This window comes from Convolutriloba macropyga, chromosome 9 (genome assembly GCF_964194025.1).
Source record: "Convolutriloba macropyga chromosome 9, txConMacr16.3, whole genome shotgun sequence".
Lineage (NCBI taxonomy): Eukaryota > Metazoa > Xenacoelomorpha > Acoela > Convolutidae > Convolutriloba > Convolutriloba macropyga.
This window is the reverse complement of record NC_134476.1, coordinates 35,416,092-35,431,551: the sequence shown is the minus strand read 5'-3', so window position 1 is coordinate 35,431,551 and position 15,460 is coordinate 35,416,092. Positions and strand designations below refer to the sequence as shown.

The window sequence follows — 15,460 nt, the reverse complement described above, 5'->3', positions numbered from 1 at the left end:
TTTCATCTTTTGTTTGAAAATAATTGCTGTATCCAAAAAAAATGCTTAATACTCAAACCACTAAACAAATTAATTAAGGTCTCATAAAAGGGGCGATGATACCTGTTATTATGAAGACCAGGAGACAAAACAGACAACAAAATCATTTAAAACAACAAGACTTATTTACGACCAAATTTCAATGTCTATCTGTTTTAACGAAAACCTGATAACAAAGCCTAAATTGCATCAGATAAAAATTAAATTTATCAAAATTACTTGAATTTCACTAGAAACTATATGGGACCTGTCTTTATTGAAAATATTTAAAATTTAGACAAAACAGAAATGGCACATTAAGAAATACGTTAATACGTTCATAGAATTTTTAAATGACTCATCATAAATAAGTCAAAGAATTTTTAGCTATCACTTGAAATTATTAAATGGGCTCGTTTATACCTCCTTATGAAACCATTAAGAACAGTGATTAATTAGAATGTTTTTGGAATACAAAAAGAAAAATACAGGAAAAATCCAAATGTCAAAAATTGCGACAAAACATGTCGTAATTTTTAAATTCAAAATCAATTCACTAATAATGTTGAATATAATCGATTGCGCCTTCTTTCATCTTAAAAATTAGAAAATGTGCAAAACGCCAAAAAAATGTTATGATAATTTGAAATTTCAAAGCCAAACGGCCATTATTTAAAAATAAGGCAGCAATGAAGACAAGATTCTAATTCATTTGAAAAAAGCTGCTATTGGTTTGCTGCAACTGCGTTACAAGATGACAGAAATGAGGGAAAAAATGCAATTCTGAAAAGCCAATTTTTTCAAACAATTTTTCGAACCTATAAGTAATATTAACCATAGGCTTTCAATTAAAACGCAGTAAATAGATTAAATTGTTACTGCCTATTTGACCTGTCATTGCAGATGCTAAATCAAAAGAATATAGAATACCAACGTGAAGTCAAAACTCAAATTTCCACAAATAGCTTTACGCAAACTGTGTTGAATTAAAACAAAACATAAGCATTTCGCTGAAAATATAGTGTATGTTCCCTGGCCTCCTATTTTACAAAACCTGATCTGTCAATAATCGATCTCTGATTTGAAATTAATCAGGTCTGTTATTAACGCCAAAACACTGACCTTGATATCACTGCTGGGCTGAAATAAATATGTCATTGTTACAAATTATTCTTCAATAAAAAATTTCGTGAAGAAAATCTCTGTATATCAAAAAATACTTGATATTTTTTTGATAAAAAATTGTTGCAAATTAGAGAAAAGCCAACAATTTGTTATATCCAGAACATTTTATACGGAACCATAGGTAAATATAGCCCTTAATAGTGTAAACAGTGATAGTGTTGGCTGTTTTCGTCTGCACTACTAGTCAAATTGGACTCAGAAAGCTAAAGATACACATCTGGCGCTATTTTTCATGAAAAATGAAAAACATGCTAAATTTTTAAAAGTTTAGCTAAAATTTCAAATAAAAAAGTTGGTTCAAAACAATTCAGCAACTCTTTTTCATCTTTAAATTTAATCGAATGAGACTATCATTCACAGTTTTGTTGTATTTTTATCAAAATAGATCAAATGTTCAAGCAGATCGCAAAAAGGACGAAAAATTTGAACAAAACAACGGAATTGACCCTCACGTGCTCAAACTTTAGACCTCTGTTACTCCCCGGGAAAAAAAGAAATTCAAATAATTCTTCTGATTTTGAAATTCTAAGCTGGACAATATTTCCAATGAGATCATTCACAACTCTTCCCGATGAATATATCGATAGGCGAAAATTGACGGAACAAAAAAAAACAGTATAAAATGGGTTGGAAATATAGTCTTCTATGATGTGTTTTAAAAACAATTAGTTCACTGAAAGTTGAAATATGTTAAGTTTATGTTTCTTAGGTAGGGCAACCAAATATAACACAAAAATGTTTACTAAAATCAAAATTTTTTAAAACGAGTAAATTGAGATTAAAATGAATGTTTTTGGTGTAATTTGGTGCTCTGTATTCAAGTTCAATCCCGTTGATAATTTAATTTTTTTCGGGGAGATTTTTTAAAGACGAAATATTAGAAACTTTGATCAATAGAATTGTGCAGCAAAAATGAGAGAAGTACTGTAGATACTGACAAATTTTACAACTTATGATGGTCTCTGATGGTAGTCTCAAAACGCTGAAAATTTTGTCGACCATAAATTCAGTGCTCTTCAACCCCACTCTGCAAAAATATGAAAGTGACTATTTTTTTAAATTCTGAAATGCTTTGAACTCCAATTGTAGTTTTGCCTAATGCAGTTTTTTAAGTTGTTCGCCATTTTTGAAAAAAAAATTATATGTATGATTTGTTTAAGTTCTAATTTTTTTACACATAATTTTTTGAATACTATCTCATAGCAACCTATTTTTACACCCATGTGTTAATTGGTTGCTTAAGTTTGGTACCCAGTCCATTTAACACCGATGTGCTTGATCTCGTTTAGAATCCAAATGTGCAAAAGGGGAAAACATTGTTTTTAAGATGGCTTCGCTCATTTTGCATTTGTTATTTGAATGATCGATTTTTGAAACATTGAGGCTAAACAAAACTATAAATTACTTTCATGACTAGTAACAAATGACAGCTTCAATGGAAGTCATTTAAACTGATGTTCAGTGTGCTCATTTAATCTTCGTCAAATTTGGGAAGGTGTAAAAAATTTTAATTTTTGCAACTGTATCATTAATTGACCGTAATACGATAATATTAAATCAGGGAGTAAAAATAGGTACGCCTCAAAAACTGGTGGTGCTAAGATTAAGGAGGTTTATTTGATGGTACTGTTATGTACAAATTTCCAAAAGGGTACACTCTAGTCTGCATTTTATAAACGCGAAACATTTTATTTTATGTTCGTCCGGGCTATAATCTGTACTGTAATCTAGTCAGTTATGCCTTTTGCCATTTTGAGAACACTGTCACAGTTTGATATTTTTTTTCAATCAATTGAATTTATTTTTTATCTGACTGATCAAGGCATCAAACATTCGGAAGTAAAGATAAACTTTAAACTAAAAAAAAAACGAAATCTTTGAGTACAGCAATCTGAGGAATGGAAATTGAAACCTCAAGAATTGATGTAGAACAAAAACCCTGATATGGTCACCAGTAATTGAGCTCAAATTAAAGCAAAAATAATTATAAGTATTATTATGAAAAGAACTTTTCTATATTCCTTCAAGTCTTTTTTGACTCATAGTTTTAGTTGTGTTATAAAAGGGAATATAGAAAAACGGTTCAAACGTAACAGTTATTGTTCCGACCCACTAGGGATGGAGAACTATAGGCTCAACTGTCTTTTATTAGTCAATTTCCGAAATGCGTCTTCCTCGAGGAGCTATCGCGGTATAGAAGTTTAAATTTTTGGACCAACGGATGGTTTCCTCTATTTTTGTTCACCATTACAAAACTTTTCGTCTAAATTATGTTCTATTTCTCAAAAACAGGTTAAAATATGGTCAATAACATTACAGAAATCATTTTTAAATTTTGACAAACTGTTGCTAAAACTTCTTATTTGACCATTAATACGTTTTGGTTGATTTTTGATAATATGTCCTGTTTTCGTAAAAACGATACTTCTGCTCCATAAAAACCGATGCTTTTTAGGAGCACTGCTATGCCCTGCTCTCAAAATCTGCATTAATCGCAGCTACGGCCAGTTGAGTGTCTACTAATTGTCAAAACGATTTGGAACTTCAGAAAAACCAAGTTTACTTAGTTTTTTTTCATACTTTAGATTCATTTTTTGTCCACTTTGGATACGCCGTGTCCAAACATTTAAAAAAATTCTTTTTACTGCCTGAGAAACAGTAGCAATGGTTTTAGTGTTCTAATCAAGGTTTCGAAGAATATAGGATTTTGATTGCTTTTGGGAGCTGTTTTTTCGACACTTTTTCTGATTTTACATTGCAGTAGTGATTTTATTTGCACTGGACTAGCGGAATTGGGTGTGTTGCAAAAGGCTGAGCTGCTGGGAAACATGATTTTTCCCCAATTGGCTGTAAAGCGATGTGATGAATATTTGCTTCGAGTTATTTTTTGGTTTTCATGCATTTTTTCTTTTTTGGTAGTTTGATCTCTTCTTTTGCTGTTTTATTCTCTCGATCAAATGTTTTGCCCTGCTCAGTTTTTGTACATGCAACTGAAATTAGCAAATCCTTACTGTGTGTACTGGTATTAACTTCACTTGTACATACGTTTGGGGTGTTGTGCCCCTTTTGAATAGCTTTGGTTTTTGTGCCCTTTTGGTAAATTAATCTTGCTACCGAAAAAGTTAACTAGAAACTGACAAGATTGTTGTTTTGAAACTGCCGGTTGAATTCTAAATTTTAAAAATAGATGCTCTATAATTAAATCGTGAAAATTTCACACTGATTGTGATTTAACTGGCAGTCTGTTATGAAAAGGTATAGGTATAGGCTTGATAGTAAAAGTTTTTTGTAGCGCAGAAGTTGCAATAATTTTTTGAACCTCGCTATAGAACCTCGCTATTAAGGCTCCTAAAAAATTGAATTTAAGGGCGCTACGTTTGACGTTTTCTAATTTGTATCCTTAGGAATAATCAAACGACTGCTTGCTTAAAACGAAGTGATCTCCAGATTAAATTGCACAATTTCTAAATTAAGGCCAAATGATTTATCATATTGAAAATATTATCAATCGTAAATATAATATAAGTTATAAAGTCGTAATTTTTTAATATTGAAAAGTGTTGTTGTTATTTTTAAATTACGTTCTTATTAAATTACGTTCTAAATTATTAAAAGTTTAACTAGTTGCAACTGCTGTTTTTTATAAACGTTCCCGTACTGAGCCTCAAGAGACCATCAGGCCTGATTCAGAAAAAAATCAGACAAGGTTCCAGGCCTGATTCAGAGTCTGATCATGTCAAATACAAGGCTGCTAAGAGAACACTCCAGAGTCGATCTCTGAGGTTTCTATTGACAGAGAAAAATAAAGACTTGGGGGTCTCTGCCCAGAGAAATCCCACGTCTTGGGTCTCTCTGCCAAGAGAAGGTCCAAGTCTTGGGTCACTCTGTGCAGAGTACAACCAAGACTTGGTGACCTCCTGGCAGGCAAGACACAAGACTTGGGATTTCTCTTGGCAGAAAGGATCCAAGACTTGATTTTTTCTGGACAGAGGGATAGAATGGTGCATTTTCTAGGTTCATGGGCACTTTTAACATAAGTTTGAGTACCCTTATGTACAAATAAAGCACCAAATATGATTATGAATGCTATTGAAACTATGTTCGTGGCTCTTGGTAAGGTATGGTCACCTTTTCAAGGCCAAAGAGGTCCTTAAAAATACAAATTCAATACTCACTGTTGAAGAGAAATGAAGAGCTATAGCTAAAAAAAACCAATACAATACCGAAAACTATATATATATATATATATATATATATATATATATATAAAACAACAAGCTAAAGCAAAAAAAATGAGTTGGATTTTATGGATGGGGGCTCTTCTGGGGGCTTAAACGAGGGCAAGTTTACTGGACAATTTCTCTGAAACGGCTGAACGAAAATAAACCCCCTTAATACCAATTGTAGCACTGCTTGAGATACGCATCATATTAAAAAATGAGCCCAATCGGTACATTCTTCGATGAGTTATAGCAATTATAAGGTACCGTACCAAATGACCAAAAAAGCGAGGTGACCGCCACTCAGAGCCAAAATTGACAATCTCAACTACATAAAATACCATATAAAATATATATGGGGAGACTCCCCACTAACTGGGGATTCTAAAACACTAACACTTGTTGGGTAAATCGCGTGTTTTGTTGTACCGAAAATTGGGTCACCCATAAAAGCCCGAAAATTCGAACTATTTCAAATTTGAACATTAATAACTTTTTGATTACAACGATTTGAGAAACCAATCAAACACTGCAAGCAAGAGGGGTTCAGTGCCAACAGAATGCGACCACTCCCGTTCAATTTGGTTCAGTACTTCAGAAGAAATTAACAAAATACTGCTCTGTACCGCATTTTTTGCGCAAAAAGTGAAGCCCAAAATCTCGGGGAGTGACGTAAAACAACGTGAAACAGAGTTGCCGGCGTATTCTTGGGTGTGGTTCTGGTCCACTTCGACGTTCTGTGTCACGGAAGACCTTCATGGGGAGGTGGGAAAAAATTTCCCACCTCACCATGAAGGTTATGATGTTTTGTGTGTTTTGACATAAAACAACATCCACGGAAATTTGATGAAATCGTGAAAAAAGAAAAATTGTTGAATTAATCCCCTTGTTTGATACAATTAGCTTCAACAACCTAAATAGTGTATAGAAAACACAAAATGCACGCCCAAAAACTTGTTCAATTGCAAAAAACACCACTTCACCCATTCATTTGGTCAAATGACCAATTTTGGCTATCAAATTTCAAGTTTCGCTAATATAAACCATCAAAACTTGTAGGAAAATGGTACAATCTGTATATAGTGATAACCCTCATCAACTGAGCAATCCAAAACACTATAATATTTAATCTTGACAGAAGAAAAGTTAACTTTATGTCACCGCCGAAATAGCCGAAAATGGCCGAAACTCGAGGTTTGGCGCCTACAGAGCAAAAATTGAACCACTCAACTCCATAAAACCAAATACCAATATGTATCGGGATACTCTCCAACGCAATGCAAATCCAGCAAACCCGTATATGCAGGGATACTAGGTATTTTGGGGTACGCATTTTTGGGGAACAGCAATATCACCTGTAATGTTAATTTTTTTCAAATTTACCAGTCAACAACTTTTTTACAAGGCCGAATTAGGGTAGTAAAATTATGGGAAGAGCCGAACGGCTACAATACTAGCACAAGGAGCCCATGTTGGTAGAATTCTGCTGAGTACTTGACTACTTATCATCAAAACAACTAATAGTACCTCTATCAGTCTGAAACTGAAAGACTTTAAATAAATGGAAGCTGCATGAGGACCATATTTTGTTACCGCTTTCTATATAAGTGTAATCCAATTTTCCAGAGATCTATTTTATGCAGGAATAATAGTTTTTGATTTGATACATATGGAAGATTAACTAACAAAAAGATATCAATATCGAGAGATTCAATTACACAAAAAGCTATGAAAAAATTTTGGTTCCTAATCTATAAGGAACCAAATGAAACTCAATTGAAAACACCGTAATCACTGATGCCATTTAAATGAAAACTCAGAGGAGAGGATATAGATCATAAATCTTTGCTGAAACCTTAATGCAAAAAAAAACTAACTCAAAAATGACTTTTTACTGAAACTAGTACAGAAATATTTCAAATGACCGCAAATGAATTACATAAATAATTCCCTTTCTTTCCTATCAAATGTGGTTGTGTTTTTGGTTATTTTATCTGCAACTGAGTAAGTTGTAAAGACTTTTCTTTATTTTAAAAAAGTTTTTTGTGTAAAAGAGTTAATTTGATCAATTCATCCGCAAACTTTTTTTTTGAAATTCAATTCGCATCTAGTATTTTTTTGAGAGGCAAGTTGTACGCATTGCTTTTATCCGGGCAGAAATTTCATTTTTTTAAATTTTAACAATGGTCTCTCAGAGGTGAACGATTTTCGTCTTGATTAGAAACATAAACGGCAAGAAATATCAATAATGCGTTATTCAGTTACTTAATTATATGCGAAAAAGAAATGTTGTCTATCTATATTAGGAACCTAATGGAACCCAGCTCATAATTCCGCAACCTTTGAAACACAAAACAGAAAGAATCAGCGAAGAAGATATGCGACAAAATTCCTTCCTGATTTCTTGAAGGTGACAAAGTTTCAAAAATATGTTTTTACAGAAATTAGAACAGAATTAATTTAACCGACCGCAAATGAATTAAAATAATCTTTTTGTTACTTTCTTAATAACTTTTGGCTTAAATTTTAGGATGTATTTATCAGCTGTGTAAGTTGTAAGGACTGTTTAATGTTTAAAAAAGTCCGCAAGGTAGTTTGATCCAGTTAATCCGCAATTTTTTTTTCAACTTCAGTTTTCAGCTAATATTTTTTGAGACGTAAAATGTAAGTTTTGATCCAATCTGACCATGAATTTCTCAGTGGTGATTCTCTCATTGGTTTTTTAGAACTGAGCGTTTTTCTTCTTCATTTATAACAATGACTGCAAAAATTATCAAAATTGAGAGATTGAGTTACTTAACAATCTGTGAAATTCAAAAAGGTGCTTCTCTCTATATTAGGAACCAAATGAAACTCAGCTTATAATTCCCCAACCGTTGAAACACAAAACTCAAAGACTCAGAGGAGAAGATATGCAACAAAAAGTTTTGCTGAATTCTTAAAGGTGACAAAGTTTCAAAAATATATTTTTACAGAAATTAGAACAGAATTAATTTAACCGACCGCAAATGAATTAAAATAATCTTTTCGTTACTTTCTTAATAACTTTTTGCTTAAGTTTCAGGCTCTATTTATCAGCTGTGTAAGTTGTAAGGACTGTTTAATGTTTAAAAAAGTCAGCAAGGTAGTTTGATCCAGTTAATCCGCGATTTTTTTTTAACTTCAGTTTTCAGCTAATATTTTTTGAGACGTAAAATGTAAGTTTTGATCCAATCTGACCATGAATTTCTCAGTGGTGATTCTCTCATTGGTTTTTCAGAACTGAGCGTTTTTCTTCTTCATTTATAACAATGACTGCAAAAATTATCAAAATTGAGAGATTGAGTTACTTAACAATCTGTGAAATTCAAAAAGGTGCTTCTCTCTATATTAGGAACCAAATGAAACTCAGCTTATAATTCCCCAACCGTTGAAACACAAAACACAAAGACTCAGAGGAGAAGATATGCAACAAAAAGTTTTGCTGAATTCTTAAAGGTGACAAAGTTTCAAAAATATATTTTTACAGAAATTAGAACAGAATTAATTTAACCGACCGCAAATGAATTAAAATAATCTTTTCGTTACTTTCTTAATAACTTTTTGCTTAAGTTTCAGGCTCTATTTATCAGCTGTGTAAGTTGTAAGGACTGTTTAATGTTTAAAAAAGTCAGCAAGGTAGTTTGATCCAGTTAATCCGCGATTTTTTTTTAACTTCAGTTTTCAGCTAATATTTTTTGAGACGTAAAATGTAAGTATTGATCCAATCTGACCATGAATTTCTCAGTGCTGATTCTCTCATTGGTTTTTCAGAACTGAGCGTTTTTCTTCTTCATTTATAACAAAGACTGCAAAAATAATCAATATTGGGAGATTGAGTTACTTAACAATCTGTGGAAATCAAAAATGTGCTTCTCTCTATATTAGGAACCAAATGAAACTCAGCTTATAATTCCCCAACCGTTGATACACAAAACACAAAGACTCAGAGGAGAAGATATGCAACAAAAATCTTTGCTGAATTCTTGAAGGTGACAAAGTTTCAAAAATATTTTTTTACAGAAATTAGAACAGAATTAATTTAACCGACCGCGAATGAATTAAACTAATCTTTTCGTTTCGTTACTTTCTTAATAACTTTTGACTTAAGTTTTAGGATCTATTTATCAGCTGTGTAAATTTTAAGGACTGTTTATCGTTTAAAAATGTCCACAAGGTAATTTGATCTATTTAAACCGCAAACTTTTTTTTTGAACTTCAGATTGCAGCTAATCTTTTTTGAGACTAAATACATAAGCATGGGTCCTATTTTGAAACAAATACTCAGTTTTTACCTTTATCATGGGGATATTTTGTATATCAGTGAACGTGAAGAGAAGAAATTGATTCTAAGACTTGGCAGAGAAACCCAAGACTTGGATTTTCTCTGCCCAGAGAGGCCCCAAGTCTTGGGGTGAAGTTCACGAATTTCACCTGCAAATGGTTTTTTTTGACAGAAAACGTATAATTGGGCACCAAATTTATAAAAAAGTTGCCCTCATTAAATAAAAACTCCAGATTCTTATGATGTCAACCTTAACTCTGCTCAGAGAAACCCAAGACTTGGGGTCTGCGCTGCCCAGAAAAACCCAAGTCTTGGCCTCTCTCTGCCCAGAGATGTCTCAAGTCTTGGCTCCGCTACCCAAGTCTTGGCATCTCTCTGCCAAGACTTGGCCTCTGGAAAATCTCTGAATCAGGCCTGATGGGCTCTGGGGGTTCGGTACGGGTTTGATATAAATTGAATTTACATCTCCAAAAATATCTCTCTCACCAAATGAATGATTAAGATAACTAGCTGGCTGTGTGCTGTTGTTTCAGTAAGTGTGAGCATGAACCCACAATCGAAGCAAGTACCACTGTACAAGGATGTGTTCATGAGCTGCGAGTTCAGATTCACAGCCAAGGAGGGTAAGTGATATAGGAATCCTTCAAAAGGCCCAAAAACGAACAAGTCCAAAAGAGGCTCTTCTGAATTTTCAATGATCCATTTCATTGCTGTGTTGACCTGAAAGAGGAGACGGCCTGTTAATCCAAATTTGTTTGCTTTTTCTGTTGTTTTTCGAGTTTCAGCATCATAATTTTATGTCGCTCAATTTTTCGTAGCAAAATTCTTATAAAACCCTTAGAAAATAACCCATATAAGGTAGATTTGAAGGTGATTTGAAGCAAATAGCAGAAAATAAGATCCCTCGTTGACATAATGTGATGATTATATGTTGATTTTGATATTATTGTTTATGTTATATTTTTGCGTGTAGGTCAGCAGAGTCCACCATTGAGTGAGACTGGCAGTGAGATCGTGTGGCTGCAAAAAGTGCCCAACTCAAACTACTTCCACCCCGTCAAACAATCTAAGGGCACTGGGTACCTTCCCAGATCGTGAGTAACCAACTAACTTTCTTCCTCCAGGATTTTTTTTAACAGGCACGAAGCGATAGCTGAGGCTATTATTGACCCCCTCACTGTTTTTAAGCTCGTCACCTGAACTGATTTTATTTCGATCATAGTTCAATTATCTGCTATACGCAGTGAAAACGTATAGGTGTAAATAGGTTCTTTCATAAATCAATTCAAATACTTTGTCAATGCAAAGCTACCTTTCCTTATGTAAATAGATTCGGAATAATGTAACTGAGCTCACACAAAAGAATTGACGTCTGATGTTTAAATGGAGAAAATAAAGTCCAATTTATTAAACAGTTGAGTAGCACCAGTTAAACTTAGTTAAATAGTGCTTACGCATTCTGAAAAGTTTTAATAGAAAACCAGCTGTCGGTTTCAATCTCTCTCTTTACTTCTTTACTTGTTTCAAACAAATGAAGATAATTATTGAGAAAATCATTGTTCAAGAACAATTGTGCGATATTTAATTGCTCTCAAATAAAGTTTGTAGCAAACATTTTAGTGCTGTGGCCTAGTTACGAATCGAAGAGGAATTTTGGTATTATCAACAATGTTTTTTTCAGCTGAAGCAAGTTTGTTCATAACTAGAAGTTTTGACTTTTTTTGTCGAACATTGACGTCTGTTTTGGAGCGCTGATTTCTGTTTTCGAACAATTGTCTTCAGTAGGAGCTGATTTTATAATACATAGTAATACAGACCCTCGTCCCTATTCAAACGACTAAACCTCTCAGCTTATCACCTACCCCAACCACCTACTCCCAACCACTACCCTCACCCCGTGTACTACCCTACTCACCTTCTCCACCAACTTATGCCTCAAATTTACTAGCCCCAACTCAACTACCCCAAAAAAACAACTTACCAAGCTACACCCTCGTCGCATCTACCTTTTTCCCATAAATTTATTAGGGATGTAATCTTTTTTGTTAGTTCTCTCTGTGTTATATCTGATTTAGTTGATGTAAGTTTAGAGACTATTATGCCTGACTCTTCGTTTCATTTCCGATATTTTACCTGCTATGTTTTTAGGCAATTTTTCGCTCGACCGATTTTTCGTCTGACCCTTTTGACTTCCGTCCTCAAAAATGGGATATACAATTAACACCCAGATGACATTGAGCTCTCTTAGAGTATGCAATTCACCGAAACGATTTTTGAGACGCAAACTTTGACGGGAAGGGTAGTTCTCAAAATTTGACCCCCCCACTTCACTACCACCCGCTCCCACTTCACACCCTTCTCACGCTGCGCTTAGCCCCCGAGCCCATTCAACAAAGCGGACGCCGGCCTCCTTAAACTGTAGCTAGCTACTGACGAATCCAACCGCTCGTCAGTGGTTTGAGAGCAATGCACTTTACTTTAGTTGGTTATGTTTTGTATTTTTGCGATTTTTCTCGCAAAAAATATGCAATTTTTTGAATAAACTAAACAAAGAGAATGTTAGGCTGAATTTTGTTCGGAAATAGCTATAGGTCGTTGAGGATTTTTTCAAGAATTTTTTGCTTAATACTTTGGAACCTTCGTCCAGCAAACCTTCAATGGCCCTTTTGAACCACTCCCCCTTAATTTATTTTGTAGTAACTTTTATTCTAGAAACGCTCGAAAGAATTTCAGATTGTTGTTAGGTTGTATTCTTTTTTCTCCCAATAATTGAATTAGTTATAAAATGCTAGGAGGAAAGCTTTGAAGAAAATGAATTCGACCGGTTGAATAGTCTAGATTAGCCGATGCATCACATTCGGGTTTTTGATTTTCTTAATTCTGAGTGCGGGAAAAATAGCCAGAAAAATTCAATGAAAAGTAATGGATCGTTTGGTGTTCACAGGCTAGCCAATAATGAATTCTAGTAGAGTCAATTGTCTTCAGTTGAAGTCGGCAGGATCTCCTCTTTGAACTTATGAGCTGTTCTTCCTGAGCATACTGATATGAAAATTGAACTATTCTTTTGGCCAAATGTTTAAATTTGAGCCAAAAATAGGCGACAACAATTAGTTCAATTAGGTTCTTAGTATCGAAAAATTAATTAGGTTATTTTAAAATATTTTTTTTTCTCAGAGCTGTTTGGTAAACTTGAATCAAAATTTCAACGGCTTTTCTGATCAATATCTTGCCGACATTTAGAAAACATTGAAATTTTTGTTTTTTTTTCCGAAAAAATAGTCTCAAATATGTATGCTGAAAGTTGATGCATCGACTGTGCCGGACAGTGCCGATCTCAAAATAATTATTTTTGTTTGCTTCTGTAATTTTTGTTGGTGCTGTTGTATCTATTGGCAGTTTTCAACAGTATTAGTTGTTTTGGGGTGATTTGTACTAAGTTACAGTTTCTCTCCTTAACACAATAGTTTTGATTGATTGCTCTTGCCATTCAATAGGGTGAACTGTTTACTTTTCTTGTTATTTTTGTTTTGTTGGGTCTCTCTTCTTTAATTTATTTGCTGGATTATTGAGTATTTGGATGAAAACCAATTTTATTTTCTAGCATTTGTTTCTGCCAGAACGGTTGTTTGTTGGAATGATCGGAAAAAAATTTTAAGAATGTTTGGCAGTGTTTATTTATTAGTGCTTAAACAGATTTTGAAATTTTTATTATTATTATACCCATAGAAATCCTCAATGATCCTTCTTCTAGGTAAAAAATTATCATGCATAATAGTATCATAGAAACAAGTCATCTCATATTTTGTTGACTCTTGATTGGAATTTAAGAAACCCTTTTTTGAGGTACAGCTTCTCGGAAGTCTCTTATAATCATTCTATTATAGATTCTATTAATTCCATTGATTTAGATAACTAAAAACTGGTTGACGAATCTGAAAACTCAGCGAGGAACTAATAAATTTACTCCGTAAAATCTATAAACACAATTGGAGAAACAATATATGGTTAAATTTTTTCTGTGCTTTTCATTACTGAATTTTTGGATACCGTTTTATATGAGTCAGTGCAGCTGTTAGCGCCCTCTGTTTTTTATATGACAGCGCTTGCTCTCATTAAATTATTTTACGATTTATTAACAATCTTAGGAAAATTCAGGTAGTTTTACTTTTAAAAAACCTGAAATAACATGACTCCTTCTAGCGAATTTTTCTCACTTGCACTACACTTGAAGCAAACTTGATTTCACCTGAACTTTTCAAGCTTCATTGGCTAAATTTTGAACTGGTAATCTAAAAATGTCAGAAAAACACGTGAAAAAATGTGTGAACTGTTGGTGCAATTCTTCTTGTTCAAGAGTTTTTACTTTTATTTTAACGATACAAATTTTTCAGTTAAGGGACAAATCTCCTTACAATTATGCTTCTAATTTTCTCGTCAAAGTGTCTTAAGTTTAGTGTAAAAAACTATTTTCAGTGGGAAAAAAGTGTTATGGACGATGACGGATCTGATTTTAAAACAAAACAAGGCGGCTCGGTAATGTGCGTACGCACATAATGTTCCGACCCCGCTCGTCCACATTCTTGACATAACTGGCTACCAAATGATGAAGAGATAGAAAACTTTCAATAACATACACATCGTTCAATAAACAACCAATGAAATACAATAACGCCACGCTAAAGGGCCAAAGAATGTTGTTGATAATAGGACTACTAGAAAGGACAATAATAAAAACCAAACAACAAACAATTTTTACGACTAAAACTCGATGTCCATGATAAAAAAATCATAACAAAATCAAACTCTCATCAGATAAAAAAAAACAAAACAAAACAATTTAACCTATGCTTCATTAGAAAAAATTTGAGACCTGTCACCAATGCGACTGGTTAACATGTCAAAAAAATAGCAACTAGGTGCGAAGTTCAAAAATACTTCCATTTTAAAAAACAATTTCACAGTTGTTAATGTCATTAGATATCAACTGTAACCACTAAAACGTTCATTTATATTTACATAGGAAACAATAGAGACATCTTTTTGTCCAATGTTCAATTGCGCAAAAATTCAAAGCAAATGGGATTAACGATTATTGTTATGATTTAAAAAGAATCCAAAAATCCTTTGAAACGTACAAATATATAAAAATCTAACATTTTTTAAAATTTCGTAGTAATATTATTTATAAAGCCGAGAAACAATTGTTTCCGTCTAAAATTTTTCTGAAGATTAAGTTATAGCTCAATGGAAACGGGTTGTGGTCTGTGATTACACGGACTGATCTAAAAATCGACCGATAAACTAATTTAAAAAGACGAAGCTCAAAACCTCAAATATATTTTTGAAAACAAATATTTTCAAAAGTCATAGAAGACTTAGGATAACAACAAAAAGTAATGGATTAAGTTTCAACACCTCAGGGAGACATTTGGGCCTGCTAATACTGAGACAAGGTCACGAGCCCACAAAAAACAAATCTATAAAGAAGACAAAACTTCAAACAATTTTACGACATGACACTGTTGAAGGCACTAAAATTATAAGATGTTAACTGCAAGAACTCTAACCCTTCGTTTCACGTTCATCTTAACATCAGCGATTCTTCCCTATAAAAGGATTTCTTAGACATGACAACAAAAAGGAACCCAAAAAAATTGAACTTTATAGAAATCTCGATCACTTTTTATGAAACTAAATGGTCGTAGAATTCAGTCACCACAAATAACCCAGCGCA

The 15,460-nt window shown here is 33.4% G+C and overlaps 1 pseudogene; it reads left to right on the top strand.

Annotated features, from left to right (window-relative positions):
* Positions 1 to 15,460, top strand: part of LOC142345748 (uncharacterized) — a 76,570-nt pseudogene that overhangs the window by 30,937 nt on the left and 30,173 nt on the right.